Here is a 14,732-nt window from a genome sequence, read left to right as displayed (position 1 = left end):
ATTCGAAGCAGCCACAGTGGGAAAGAGAAAATCTGGAAAGGGACTTTATTTTTTTTTTATTCTGAGAGACCCCTATGAAATTTCAAATTGTTTTGTTAAAACTGGACTACACATTGTTCTGTTTTTGTTTATTCCTTCTATTTGCATGTCCCGCATGGAGAGAAATTAGTGAAAATTAGTGGACTCGTTTTGATTATTCCACAAAACAGTAAGAATCTTGTATAACTGTAATTCAATCCCAACTGTTGGGCGCTTTACTCTTTTATTTTTGTTTGCATTTGTTCCTATATCCCGGGGAAGAAAACCCCTGGGAGAGTTATTGGTGCCCTCATCAGCGCCAATAATTGTATATCTGCATATTGCACTATACATTGTTCTCTGGTCTAGCCATTACTAAGGTGATGTCAAACTATGAGCCAAATTCAGGACACATTTTTTCTCAAAATGAGAAAAACCATGTTGCACTGTAGGTGGGGCAGATGTAACAGGTACAGAGACAGCTATAAAGGGACATACAGTATAAATATCGGAGAGACTCTGCCCCACTGGTGCTCGGTGTCACTGATATATCGTCCCCTCCCACAATATATTGAGAAAATCCATGGAAATTTTTATTTTTTAATTAAAAATGGATATTACTATTATTAATCATTTTGTGTCCATTTCATTATGGCAATCTTATAGGATCATATTGATCTTCTTAGTGCCTAACCCTGTCCCTCTCTCCCAACAGCCTAAACATAACCCCCCTTCAGCCTGAACTCTAACCCCCCCCCCCCCCCCATCCCCAGCCTGGCCCTAACCCATCCAGGCATGCTTACATTCGGCATCCAGGCAGTTGGAGGGAGAGAGGGACAGGGTTAGGCAATAAGAAGAGAGGTAACAGTTTGGCTATCAGACGTGGGGGTTAGGTTTAGGTTGCTGGGTGCAGGGTTAGAGTGCTACAAATGGGGATTAGACAGAGCAAGGGGAGGGTTATTATACTTACCTGACCCCCCCCCCCCCCCCTTCTTCGGGATGCTGGCATCAATAATTTGACCGCTGGCATCCTGAGCACTGGTCATTTGTACGTATCCCAGATAATGCAGTCAGTAGCATAACTAGTGGGCTGCACTCACCACAGCGCCGGCTCCTTCCCAGTGACAGGTTCCAGGTGCTACACTGTGACATTACACACAGCACCTCGCTCCTGTTAGCCACAGCACTCTGCGGGGGCAACCCACACCACCTTGACCATAAAAAAAGGGGATTTTGTGTGCGAATCAAGGTCCCTTCCATGAACCCACTCCTCTTCTCAGGACAAGTGCAGAGTCGGGTGTCCTAAGGGCAAGTGACGCCCCTCAATCAGGCATCAAATCAGTTTTAAAAAAGTTACCCCAGGAATATAACAAAGCATTGATGGGCACCAGACCAAAATATACAGTATGCAAACACAAGCCACTAGAACAGTCAATTACACACACTCTCTGGCCAGTGGCTTGGTGGAGAGCAATGCATCACTGGGCCTTGTACTAAATGCACCCCATAGTCTGGACCTGATCTGTACATATATGACATGTCTTTAAAAGTCATTAAAAAGTACTGTATTACAGATACAGGGATATGGGTAAAACCTGAACTTGATAGAACCCTGGACTGGACAGGCTTCATTCATCAAATTCTATAATTTTGGAGCTTGTAGTGTCCGGTCTGGGGGTGTCCTGTCCGGGGTGCTGCCTTTGACACCAGTCACCAGGGAGAGTAGGAGGGGGAGAATAAAGACTCCCAGCATGGTCCGGGCATGTATCAAAAACTGGACGGGCCGGACCACACGGGGAGGCTGTCATCTCCCCTTCCCATGTCCCTGGTGAAAGCTATCACAGGCATCGGACACCCCCCAGACGGGACATTACAAGCTCCGGAATGCAGAGCTTGATGTCCAGTCCAGCGTTCCAGGGTATTGTCTGGGTCCCAAGAATTTGTTCCTAAATTAGATGTTACAGGCTGTGTTTGAAAAATGACAGGAGCAGATTGGTTGGTACTTTGTCGCTCATAATTTTATCTCTCACCAAGCTTGATAAATACTACCCTTAGAGAGCACTACTATTATAGGTTAATTCAATGTAACATTTATATATTGCACAATGCTTACAAATGAAAAGTAAGTGAAAGCGGTCAGAGCAGTTTTCGGAAGATCTGCTGCATGCTGCACAGCAGGGCTAGTTCCGGCTTGAAGCAATTCAGGTGTACGGACGTGAGCCAACAGTTTTCCCAGGCCCGTTCTTTCCTGGATCTCACAAGAATAGCAGCATTGTTCCTGTGCGTGCAGAGCTCCTGCCTGGCTGTGGGTTCCGCCCTTGCTCACAAACCACAATTACACCCAGCTGCACCTTGTCCCTTCTGTCTGCACTGCACTCTTTTGGCATCAGGTAAATATAGGCATCCGCACGCGATCCCCGGGGACAGTGAGGGAGGGAAATAAGGTTTCCACATTACGGTAACATCCTCCCCTCCTCCCCCATGTTACTGCACACCTCCCTTGGCCTGTGTGCTTTTAAAGAAAGGGAATGGCTAAAGAAATAGCATTCTTCTGCACTGACTCAGCAGTTGTGTGAAAGCCCAGGATACATTAACCCAGCAGTGTACACATTCAAATAGAATTCGCCAAAGGGGTTAAGTGAGACTACCTCATATGAGGCTCCTGATAATACCAGACATATACAGATGACAGGCTGTCAGGGATGCGGCAGTCAGAATACCAGCGGCAGCATCCTGATAGAGGGAATTCCGACAGGGGTCCAGTCAGTATACTGGGTGCTGGATGGCTCCTCGACAGTCGGGATTCCGACAGTCGGTACTCCGACGTCGGAATCCCGACTGCTCCCTCGTGGGGGTCCACGACCCCCATAGAGGGAGAATAAAATAGGTGGCGAGCGCAGCTCGCCACCGTGCCCGCAGCGTGGCGAGCGCAGCGAGCCCGCAAGGGGCTTCATTGCGCTCCCTACGCTGTGCAGTCGGGATTCCGACGTCGGAGTACTGACTGTCGGAATCCCGACTGTCGGGGTATTATACCATACCCAGTATACTTGCCTTCACTCTCTGCAGCCTTAACCTTACCCCAACCCATAGTTACCTACCCTCCTGCATTCTGCAGGAGACTCCCTGAAATAGCAACAATCTCCCTCTCTCCCTCATTAGTCTAGCAATCTCCCTCATGTCACCCACATTACAGTTACATTTTTTGGGGGGAAAAGGAATGAGAGATAGATACATTTACATTGAATCATCAGCACCATTTCCCAGCACTTTACCAAGTATAGTATCTCTTACTAACTGCTTTGGGGCTCATCTACATTTGGATATAAGTCATTTTAAAAGATTCCTCTCAGATGTAGCGGTACACACCCACGCTTCTAGGTGCCGCGGTCACAATCTCTCCATATATGGAACTAGACACGCCCTTTGGGAGGAGCATGACACACCCCCTCAATGGGGAGCTGTGCAAAATTCTATTACCAACTATAATCTCCCTGAAACTAGTTTTCAAAAGTAGGCAAGTATGCCCCAACCCCATCTAAGTGCCTAGCTCTAACTATCCCATCCCGCAGCCTAACCTTCCCATCCCCACAGACTAATCTTAAATACACCCCCCCCAGACACACACATTCTTATATTAGGCATTCCGGCACTTGGAATTCCAACGTTGTTTTCCAGTGTCAACCTCATTTATGTTGGGACTTCGGCGCTGGTCTAGAGGCTGCAAGTCGGGATGCCGGTGTCAGTATTCTGACTACCATCATCTTATCCACCTGGATGCTACCCGCATCTCCAGCTATAATATGTACAATATAGTCCAGGTACAATATCAGTTTGTTTAAATGAACCTGTCACCTGCACACTGCGGATTCTACCAATTTGTGGATTGAACTAATGTACATGTCACACAGGTTATATTTAGGCTACACGAGGACATGGCTAATGTTTTTTTTTTTTTTTTTGCTTTGCGTACCGGAGATAAGGACACTGGCATCAGGACTAATACTGTAGGATAGCCCAGGCAAGCCTATTAGCATCAGTAAAGTACGCACCACAGAGTGTGTACCAACTAAGTCACTGAGATGTGGCACATGGTATGTGCACCTAAGGGCCTAATTCAGCATCACTTGTGAACATGTGTGCATTTTACACACTTGAATGACCATTTAATCTACAGGAAAAGGGGCAATGAGGGTGGAAAAGGTGTGGCAACAGGGCATTGCAGAGGCGCGGGTCGGACCATACAGACAATTCCTGACCGTTTGTGGGGGCTTCAGGCAATCATTCATAAATCTACAAATCAATCTGAAGTATGCCCTAAGTCACTGAAATGTGGCACAGTGCATGCACCACACAGTATGTATGCACTAATGGTCTGACTCAGTAAGGATCGCATATGATACGCTGCTCGCTATTGCGAGTAACATCGTGGTCATCAGACGCGATGTTCCCCTGTGACTGCAGAGTACACATGGAGCCGGCAGAAGTGTAGTAGCGGGAAGCGATGCTCCTACTACCCAATGGCGTAACTACCGAGGATGCAGCTGCTATGGGGCCCGGACTGCCCCAGGGGCCCACTGCATCCCCTGCACCCTGTCACACCAGACCAGCGAGTGTGCAGAGCAGAGCACAGGAGCATGCCAGGGAGGTGTCAGTGCAGCGCACAGAATTATCTCGGGGGCAGGCTCGGCAGTTGGCACTGGAGGGGGAAGGGATATTGGAGGAGGATTTTGCAGTGAAGCAGCAGCGGCCCCGCCAATAGGACTGGAGCCAGCTCTCACACGATGGACGGGGCGGGGGGAGCCAGAGGAGAGGAAGGTGGAAGCTGTAATTTTAAATGTTAGGGCAGAAGCATGGACGGGACACCAGCGCTTAGTGTTAGAAGCCTCGTTCACTGACCTGCAGTTAGTGGATGTGACCTCTAATGCTGAGCGCTGGAGTCCCATCTATGCTGCTGCAGCAGTGATATTGTAGCAAACCCCTTTCTCCCCATCGCTATCACTCTATCTACTGTCGCCGTCCCTCACTCTCTCCCCCAATCGATGTCGCCTTCTCACACCAACACTGGGGGAGGGGGTACTTTGCTATGGGGCCCATGAGGTTCTGGTTACGCCCCTGCTACTACCCATAGCTTTTTATATGGTTGCCGGCTTTGGTACTTGGGAGCGTGTGTGTGTGCATAATCCCACTACCTATATCCTCTGTTTTGCATACTCAAGTGGCGGATAAAAGTGGACACTAACTTATCCTGACTGGCTCCCTGCAGGATGCTCTCTAAGCTTATGTTCCTTTTTCAAATAAATAAATGTATATACCAAGTACCTACTGTAGATTAATGCTATTCTTTATTATCTTGCTATCATTGGAAGAATCGTCCCCTGAAGCTTGTATAAAATGCCAAAATCCTAAAGGTGCCTACAAAGTAGAACAATTTTTGGTACTTGTGGAGTATCACGGCTCCCATCGCATGCCATATATAGTGGCATGCGATGCGATACGATTTTTACAGATTTTGGCCGATTTTTTGACAAAATTGTATGCAATCGCATCGCATTGGAATTAGTGTTAAACATGTTCAATGGCCCCCAACTGGCATTTTTGAGGCTGTACCACCCCCACTATCAACGCGAACCCGAAGCGTGGCGAGCGCAGACCGTGCGCATCGGATCGGGGTCGGGAGGTCGGACGGGCTGCACATAAGATTTGCTAAATCTTATGTGCAGCCCAGCCCCGGAGCCGTGCAGGGGATGACAGCGGGCGGGGGATGCCGCTATAGAGAGCCGAGCAGGGGAGGCTGCATAGGGAGCCGGGCAGGAGGAGGGTGACAGCGGGAGCAGCGCGCCGGGCAGGGAGGATGGCGCTGGCTGCCGGGCAGCGGCGGGAGCTGGGAGGAACACACTAACTTGAAAAAAAAAAAAGCCCATACAGATGACTAGCAAGCCATTGATTGGCTGAGAGAGGTCTCAGCCAATCAATGGCTTGCTAGTCAATCTGTATGGGCTTTTTTTTTTTTTCAAGTTATCTGTGTTCCTCCCGGCTCCCGCCGCTGCCCGGCAGCCAGCGTCATCCTCCCTGCCCGGCGCGCTGCTCCCGCTGTCACCCTCCTTCTGCCCGGCTCCCTATGCAGCCTCCCCCTGCTCGGCTCTCTATTAGCCGGCATCCCCCGCCTGCTGATGACTACCCCGCACGGCTCCCTCCTCCTGCAGCTCCCCGGGTACCGCATATGATAAATCCATGCGATTTATCATATGCAAACCTTGGCACATCAAGTGCCTAATCGTGTGTCCCCCTCCCGGGGAGCTGCAGGGTGAAATCAGGTCCGACTTGTCCTTAGGACAAGTCGGACTAATGTATGGGGGCCTTAAGACTCTACTCTAGCCTCCAAACTTTCAAGCGTCCCCTGAAAACTCACCTCTTCAGACAAGCCTATCATATTCCAGAGCCCCCACATAACCTCCAGTAGCATTCATATCTGATTGTATCCAATCAGGACTGTCTTGTAATCTGATGGGACTGCCATGCTATGGAATTCTATCCTTATGTATCCCTTCTATTATACCTATAGATCAGGGCTGGGCAATTGCGGCCCTCCAGATGTTGAGGAACTACACATCCCAGCATGCCTTGCATCAGTTTCAGCATGGCCACATAGCAAAACTAATGCAAAGCATCCTGGGATGTGTAGTTCCTCAACATCTGGAGGGCCGCAATTGCCCAGCCCTGCTATAGATTGTAAGCTTAGCCCTGCTATAGATTGTAAGCTTGCGAGCAGGGCCCTAATACCTCTATGTCGGTTTGTTTCTACCCAGTTTGTTTAACCCCTTCCCGACATTTGACGTACATTTACGTCATGGTCGGGAAGTACTTCCCGACACATGGCATAAATGTACGTCATGGTTTCTAACTGTCACTGCGTCTATAGACGCAGTGACAGTTAGGTGATGTCTGCTGTCCCTGACAGCAGACATCCCCCCTCGCCGCCCAGGGGGGGCAGGGGTGCCCCCCCCGGTCGGCGATCGCTGTGATTGGCTGTTCAAATCTGAACAGCCATTCACAGCGTTTCCTGTGTTACCGGCGGCTAAGCCGCTCGGTAACACAGGGATCGGTGGTGATCGGTGCTGTCAAGTACAGCACCGATCACCACCGATGTGCAGCCCCCCCCTCGCAACCGCCGGGCACTCACCCGGCAGCAGCAGCAGCTCCCCCGGCTCCCCCGGCAGTTCAGCGCAGCAGCGCTGCCCTCCTCCCTCCTCCCCCCGCAGCAGCAGCAGCAGCAGCATCAAGCTGCACAGTAAAAATAAATATGTGTAATGAATGAATATATATATATGTGTGTGTATATATATGTATATATATATATATATACACATATATATATATATATATATATATATATGTGTGTGTGTGTATATATATATATATATATATATATATGTTATATATATATATATATATATATATATATGTATATATATATATATATATATATATATATACATACACACATATATATATATATATATATATATATATATAAAGATATTCCCGACATAGGATGTATATATACGTCATGGTCGGGAGGTACTTCCCGACCGAAGACGTATATATACGTCATGGTTTTAAACTGTCACCGCGTCTATAGACGCGGTGACAGTTTGGAGATGTCTGCTGTCCCTGACAGCAGACATCCCCCCTCGCGGCGATCGCTGCGATTGGCTGTTCAAATTTGAACAGCCAATTGCAGCGTTTTCTGTGTTACCGGCGGCTAAGCCGCTCGGTAACACAGTGATCGGTGGTGATCGGTGCTGTTAAGTACAGCACCGATCACCACCGATCGCCAGCCCCCCCATCCCACCCGGCAGCCCCCCCTCCCTCCCACCCACCCGCCGCAGCGCCAGCACCCCTCCCAACCCCCCACCAGCCGCAGCGCCAGCCCCCCTCCCAAAGCTGGTGACCAAAATGGGGTCACATGTGGGGGGGTTCCACTGTATTGGTGCTTCGGGTGTCTTGCTAATGCGACATAGCACCCACCATTCATTCCACCACCAAATATCACTCCTTCCCTTCTGAGTCCTGCCATGCACCCAACTGGTATTTTTTGGTCACATGTGAGGCATTGCCATACTCGGGAGAAATTGGGGCACAGATTTTGGGGTGCTTTGTCTCCTTCATTCCTTGTGAAAATGAAAAATTTTGAGCCAGATCTGCATTTCTTCTACGATCCCCATGGCAGCCATACATTGGGATATTCCCTTCCCCCATCAGAGCAGACAGGATTGATTTCTCTCGGGACCGCCCACCTTGGGTATAATAGACCCCTCCTCCACCTCCACTGTATCTTTTTTCCTGTCTCCGAGTTAGAGTAGACAGAGTAGACTATTATTTTTTGTTTAAACAGGGTTACCTCGGCAGCATGGAGCTGAAGGGGTGGCTCCCCGGGGAGAAGAGGGCGCAGGTGACCAGTATAACTTGTCTCCCTGCGTACACAGACCCTGCCGCTGGCTCAAGGAGGATTCTGAGGTAGACGCTCCAGTCAGGACAACTGGTCTCCCACGTGTGGTTTCCCCGCAGCGTCAGCCCCGCTGGAAGCCGCGGCTGCACGCGACAGCATCTAAAGGCAGAAGGGGCGGAAGTGTCGGGTTCGCGTCACTTCCGCCCATAGACGCTGGTAGCGCGTCTCACAATTCAGTCCCCTGGAAACACGGGACGGCGGAATTGGTGCCGCTCGGCTATCCTGAAGTACACGCAAGTTTTGGCGGCAACCCAGGGGTTAAATAGCCGCTGCAATGGCTACTTCAGCGGCGTGTATGGTGATTCTCAGCGTGGAGTATTACACTGTGTGCTGTATTTGCTACCATGGATGCGCCTTCTCCCCAGAAGCCGGATGATGCCCCAGTGAGGTAAGCCCTTTGGTTTTGGGCATCAGTTGTTTATTTTCAAGGTAGATATTGAGTGTAGCTTCTCTCTTGTAGTGTGCCTGTCTCTCCTGTGCACAAGAAAAGAACAGCTAAGAAGAAGTTCATTGAATCCATATGCATGACATGTGATCAGTCCTTCGCTTCAGCACAGAAGAAGGCAATTTGTGATATATGTGAAATAGCACAATCTAAAGTGTTAAAGAAATCTGAACACACGGAGGTCATTAAGGAGTTAATGGCCTGGCTGAAAGAGAACTTTGTCTCTAAAAATGAGTTTACCCAGAGCCAGTCAGTAAAGAGGTCTCGAGTGCAGGCTGAATTCACACCTGAGGAGGATTCTTCAGAGGAATTAGAATGTGAGGATAAGGGTTCGTCGGAGGAAGGCGAACTAGAAGAAATCAGAACATTCAACCTGGATCTGGTAGAAAACCTGTTAAAGCACATATACAAGGCCATGAACTTTAAAGAAATTGCATCTACCTCTGAAACTAAGGATCCACTGTATGAAGACAGGGACAAAAGAGGCAGAACCTTTCCTGTAAATAAAGTCATAAGAGAAATGATACTTAAGGAATGGGTCAGCATTGACAAGAGAGTCACCCTTGGGAACAGGGTGGAAAGGATGTACCCGTTTAAAGATGAAGAATTTCTCGGCTGGTGCACTACACCCAAGGTAGACGCGGCGGTGGCTGAAATTACTTCAAAGTCCACCATTCCGGTAGAGGACGCGGCGGCATTTAAGGATGCCATGGATAGAAAAATGGAAACTTCGCTACGCAAGGTTCATTCAGCATCAGCGGGTTCCCTGAAAACTAATGTGGCGGTGGCATCGGTAGCCAGGGCGATTAGATTGTGGACCTCTAATCTAAAGACAGATATGGAAGAGAAAATATCTAAACAGTATCTTATCAAAAATCTGGACGTTATACAGAAGGCCGTTGACTTCCTGTGTGAAGCTTCTCTTGATGGGGTCTCTTTTGCAGCAAAGACTATGGCGGCAGGGGTAACAGGCCGCAGGGCGCTCTGGCTAAAACCCTGGAATGCTGACGCTAATTCCAAAAATAAATTAGCAAACTTACCCTTTGAAGGAAAATTTCTATTTGGATCCAAACTGGATTCCATGATACAGAGGATTTCAGGGGGAAAATCTGTCCGCTTACCCCAAGAGAAGAAGAATCGGTTTAATTTTCCCGCCTCCACAAGACAAACGTACAGAGAGGCAAAGACATATCGTCCGGGGAAGACGTATTACAAAAGAGGAGGTACAGGTACCTCTAGACAGGCATTTCGTCAAAACTTTCGTGGCAGGTACCAACCTGATAAGGATTGGAACCAGAAGGGAAAATTATGACTATCTTCAAAAGAACTGTATTGGCGCCAGACTACTGAGGTTCGTGACGACCTGGGAAGAGATAATAAAGGACACTTGGGTGCTGAATATAATCCGTCACGGCTACTATATCGAGTTCGAGACAGCACCTCTCCATCACAGATTTCTAAGATCAAGGATACCAAGCGTACCCGAAGAAAAGAAAGCCCTACTTCTCAAATTAGAGCAACTCCTACAGACGGAGGCCATAGAGGAGGTTCCAAAAGAAGAACAGGGAAAGGGCTTTTATTCGAATCTGTTTCTGGTAAAGAAACCGAATGGAACGTTCAGAACTATCCTGGATCTCAGAGATCTGAATGTCTACATAAGACAAATAAAATTCAAGATGGAGACCCTGAGTTCCATAGTTATGGGAATAAAGAGAGGAGACTACCTCGCATCAATAGATCTAAAGGATGCATACTATCATATCCCGATAAATCAGGGGCACAGACAATTCCTCAGGTTCTCGGTGGCCGATCAACATTTTCAATTTACCTGTCTGCCATTTGGGCTGAAAACTTCTCCGAGAGTCTTTACCAAAGTACTAGTTACAGTGATTGCGACGTTGAGACTCAGAGGGATTCAGGTATGGGCCTACCTAGACGACCTACTCATCGCAGGAGACTCTGTGAAAGAAACAGAGGACAATGTAAGGAAGACTATAAGTCTGCTACAACTTCTAGGTTGGGTGACAAACACAGAAAAAAGCCAGACGGTTCCGACACAGAAGATACAGTTTCTAGGGGCTATGATAGACACGGTCCAGTTTCAGATATCCTTGTCGGCCGAAAGATGTCTGAAGATCCGAGAGCTAACAAATCTAATGTTACAGAAAGACGACTGCCCTCTGAGTATGGCTGTCCAGATGTTGGGTATGATGGCATCCTGTATCAGGATCATCCCGTGGGCGCAGTGGAGAATGCGACGACTTCAGTGGGCCATCATCCCATTACAGAAGAGCAGCTATGCCGATCATCACCGGTTCAGACTAAGTCAAGAAGTAAGACAAGACCTAAAGTGGTGGCAACAGGGTCTAGAAGAAAGGAGTACCAGTCTAAAAGATCCTACATTCCGAATACTAACTACGGATGCCAGTCTGTCCGGGTGGGGAGCTCATATAGAGGGAAGATCTATACAAGGCTCCTGGACAAGGAAGGAAGCAGGGAACTCCTCAAACATGAGAGAATTACAAGCGGTCTGGGAGTCCATACAACTCCTAAACGAAGACATTCGCCATTCACATCTGAGAGTAATGTCAGACAATGTGACAGTAGTGTCTCACATAAATCACCAGGGGGGCACAAGAAGTATCAGACTCATGCAGATGTCAGAGAGGATACTGACCTGGGCAGAAGACAACCTGGAGTCCTTGTCAGCAGTGTATATTCCAGGCAAGAGGAATGTACTAGCAGACTTCCTGAGTCGAGAAGTGATATCGCCAGGGGAGTGGGAGCTGAATACAGAGGTCTTTTCTCAGATAGAAAAGATATTCGGTACCCCAGAAGTAGACATGATGGCCAACTTTCGGAACAGAAAGGTGAACAACTTCTTCTCAAAATCATTTCATCCGCAAGCCCTAGCCATGGATTCCCTTTCTGTGAAATGGGGCTTCAAACTGGGCTACATATTTCCCCCCTTTCCGATGATCGGGAGAGTCTTAAAAAAGCTGAGGGAAGATCGGGTCGAAGTAGTGGCGATACTGCCCTACTGGCCGAGAAGGCCCTGGTTCGTCAGTGTTCTAAAGATGGCGGTGCAGGAGCCGTGGTCACTTCCCAACAGGCAGGACCTACTGCATCAGGGTCCGGTCTATCATCCAGAGCCAGCAAGGTTGTCGCTAAAGGCATGGAGATTGAGCGGAGCATATTAAGTAGGCATAGCTTATCATCCCAAGTTGTGGAAATGATGCTGAAGGCCAGAAAGAACATTTCTTCCTTATCCTATTATAGAACTTGGATCAGGTTCATTGAATGGGGTCAGTTCAATGGTGACTTTTCATCGATACCAACAGGTAGAGTCCTGCAGTTCCTATATGATGGCTTTCAAATGGGTCTTGCCCCAGCAACAATAAAAGCTCAGATCTCTGCCCTTGCAGTACTATTAGATAGGCCTTTGGCTGAAGAAAGACTAATAAAAAGGTTTAATAGAGCCATGAGGAGGATCAGGCCGCCAGTCAAGGCTATAGTGGCACCGTGGGACCTAAACCTTATGTTAGCAGTATTAGCTAAACACCCCTTCGAACCGTTAACAGAGTGTCCTCTAAGATACCTAACATGGAAGACGGTGTTCTTGGTCGCAGTCACCTCGGCCAGAAGAGTAAGTGAGCTCCAAGCTCTATGGATAGAGGAGCCTTATCTTATTATCTTCCCAGATAGAGTGGTACTTAGAACACATCCTGAGTTCGTACCTAAGGTAATATCTTCATTTCACCTCAATCAGGAGATTGTGTTACCTAGCTTCTACCCAGAACCGGAAAATGAGGAACAGCAAAGTTGGCATACACTGGATCTTGTCCGGGTCATTTCAATATACCTGGAAAGAACTAAAGCCCTTAGATCGACCAAACATCTATTTGTCATTCCGAGTGGTGTCCGTAAAGGGAAGGAACCAGGAAAACAAACCATATCCAGATGGATAAGAGAGACGATCGTGGCAGCTTACAAACTGGAAGGAAAGAAAGTACCTCCCATAGTACAGGCACATTCCACTAGGGCAGTCTCGGCATCATGGGCGAAAAGGGCCAAAGCTTCAGTGACCGAGATCTGCAAAGCCGCTACCTGGTCGTCAGTACACACCTTTGTAAAACATTATGCTCTTGATGTTTCTCTGGCCCACTTTGGGAAGCATGTTCTCCAAGAGGCAGTATCTGCGGATTCCTCTGTATAATAAAAATATTCATGCATAAATCTACCCTCCCGTTTATTTGTCTTGGGTATGTCCCAATGTATGGCTGCCATGGGGATCGTAGAAGAAAGAGTCGAATTATACTCACCGATAATTCCTTTTTCTTCCTAGAGATCCCATGGCAGCCACTGATTACCCTCCCTTGTATTATGATGTGTTTTCTCTAGGGACCTTGGTACGGAGACACTCAAAAGATACAGTGGAGGTGGAGGAGGGGTCTATTATACCCAAGGTGGGCGGTCCCGAGAGAAATCAATCCTGTCTGCTCTGATGGGGGAAGGGAATATCCCAATGTATGGCTGCCATGGGATCTCTAGGAAGAAAAAGGAATTATCGGTGAGTATAATTCGACTCTTTTTGTGTAAAAAATTACATTTTTTTACACAAAAATGCAGATCTGGCTCAAAATTTTTCATTTTCACAAGGAATGAAGGAGACAAAGCACCCCAAAATCTGTGCCCCAATTTCTCCCGAGTACGGCAATGCCTCACATGTGACCAAAAAATACCATTTGGGTGCATGGCAGGACTCAGAAGGGAAGGAGTGATTTTTGGATTTTGCAGCACAGATTCTGGTTGAATGACCCCTGAAGCACCCATACAGTGGAACCCCCCCACAAGTGACCCCATTTTGAAAACTACACCCTTCAGGGAATTCATCAGGGGGTATAGTGTACATTTCAAACCCCCAGGGGTTTCACCAATTTTGATACAACTGAGCTGTGAAAATGAAAAATTAAATTTTTTCATTTTCACAGTCCAGTTGTATCAAAATTGGTGAAACCCCTGGGGGTTTGAAATGTACACTTTACCCCTAAATGAATTCCCTGAAGGGTGTAGTTTGCAAAATGGGGTGACTTGTGGGGGAGGTTCCTAACTTTTAGCACTTATGGTGCCTAGAAACCTACATGGTGCCTAAAAAAAAATCTCATAAAAAGGAGGCTCCAAAATCAAGTAGGTGCTCCTTCTATTATGAAGCCTGTGGTTTGGTCACCGTGCACACTAGGGCCACATATAGGATATTTATGAAAACAAAAGAATTGGGGGAATCAATTTTTAGTCACATTTCTCTAGTAAAATCTACTGTATTCGTTAGAAAAATGTATTAAAATTGAAACTCTGCAAAAAAAAAGAAATTTTGAAATTTCACCGACACTTTGTTTTAATTCCTGTGAAACACATAAAGGGTTAACAAACTTCCAAAATGCTGTTTTGAATACTGTGAGGGGTGCAGTTTTTGAAATGGCATCATTTATGGGGGTGTCTCACATACAAGTCCCTCAAAGTCACATCAGAACTGAACTGGTCCCTAAAAAAATCAGTGTTTGAAATTTTCTTGAAAATTTGAGAATTTGCTATTCATATTTGAAGCCTCCTAGTGTCCAAAAAAATGAAAAGGAAGTTGAAATAATGATTGCAACATAAAGTAGACATATGGTCTTTGTTAGTTATTAACTATTTTGAGTGGTATGTTTATTTGTCTCACAAGCAGAAAATGTGACATTTTGCAAATTGCAAAATTTTCCA

The sequence above is a fragment of the Crinia signifera genome, chromosome 6 (genome assembly GCF_055691185.1).
Source record: "Crinia signifera chromosome 6, ASM5569118v1, whole genome shotgun sequence".
In the NCBI taxonomy this organism is placed as follows: Eukaryota; Metazoa; Chordata; class Amphibia; order Anura; family Myobatrachidae; genus Crinia; species Crinia signifera.
Note: the sequence above shows the minus strand (reverse complement) of the source record.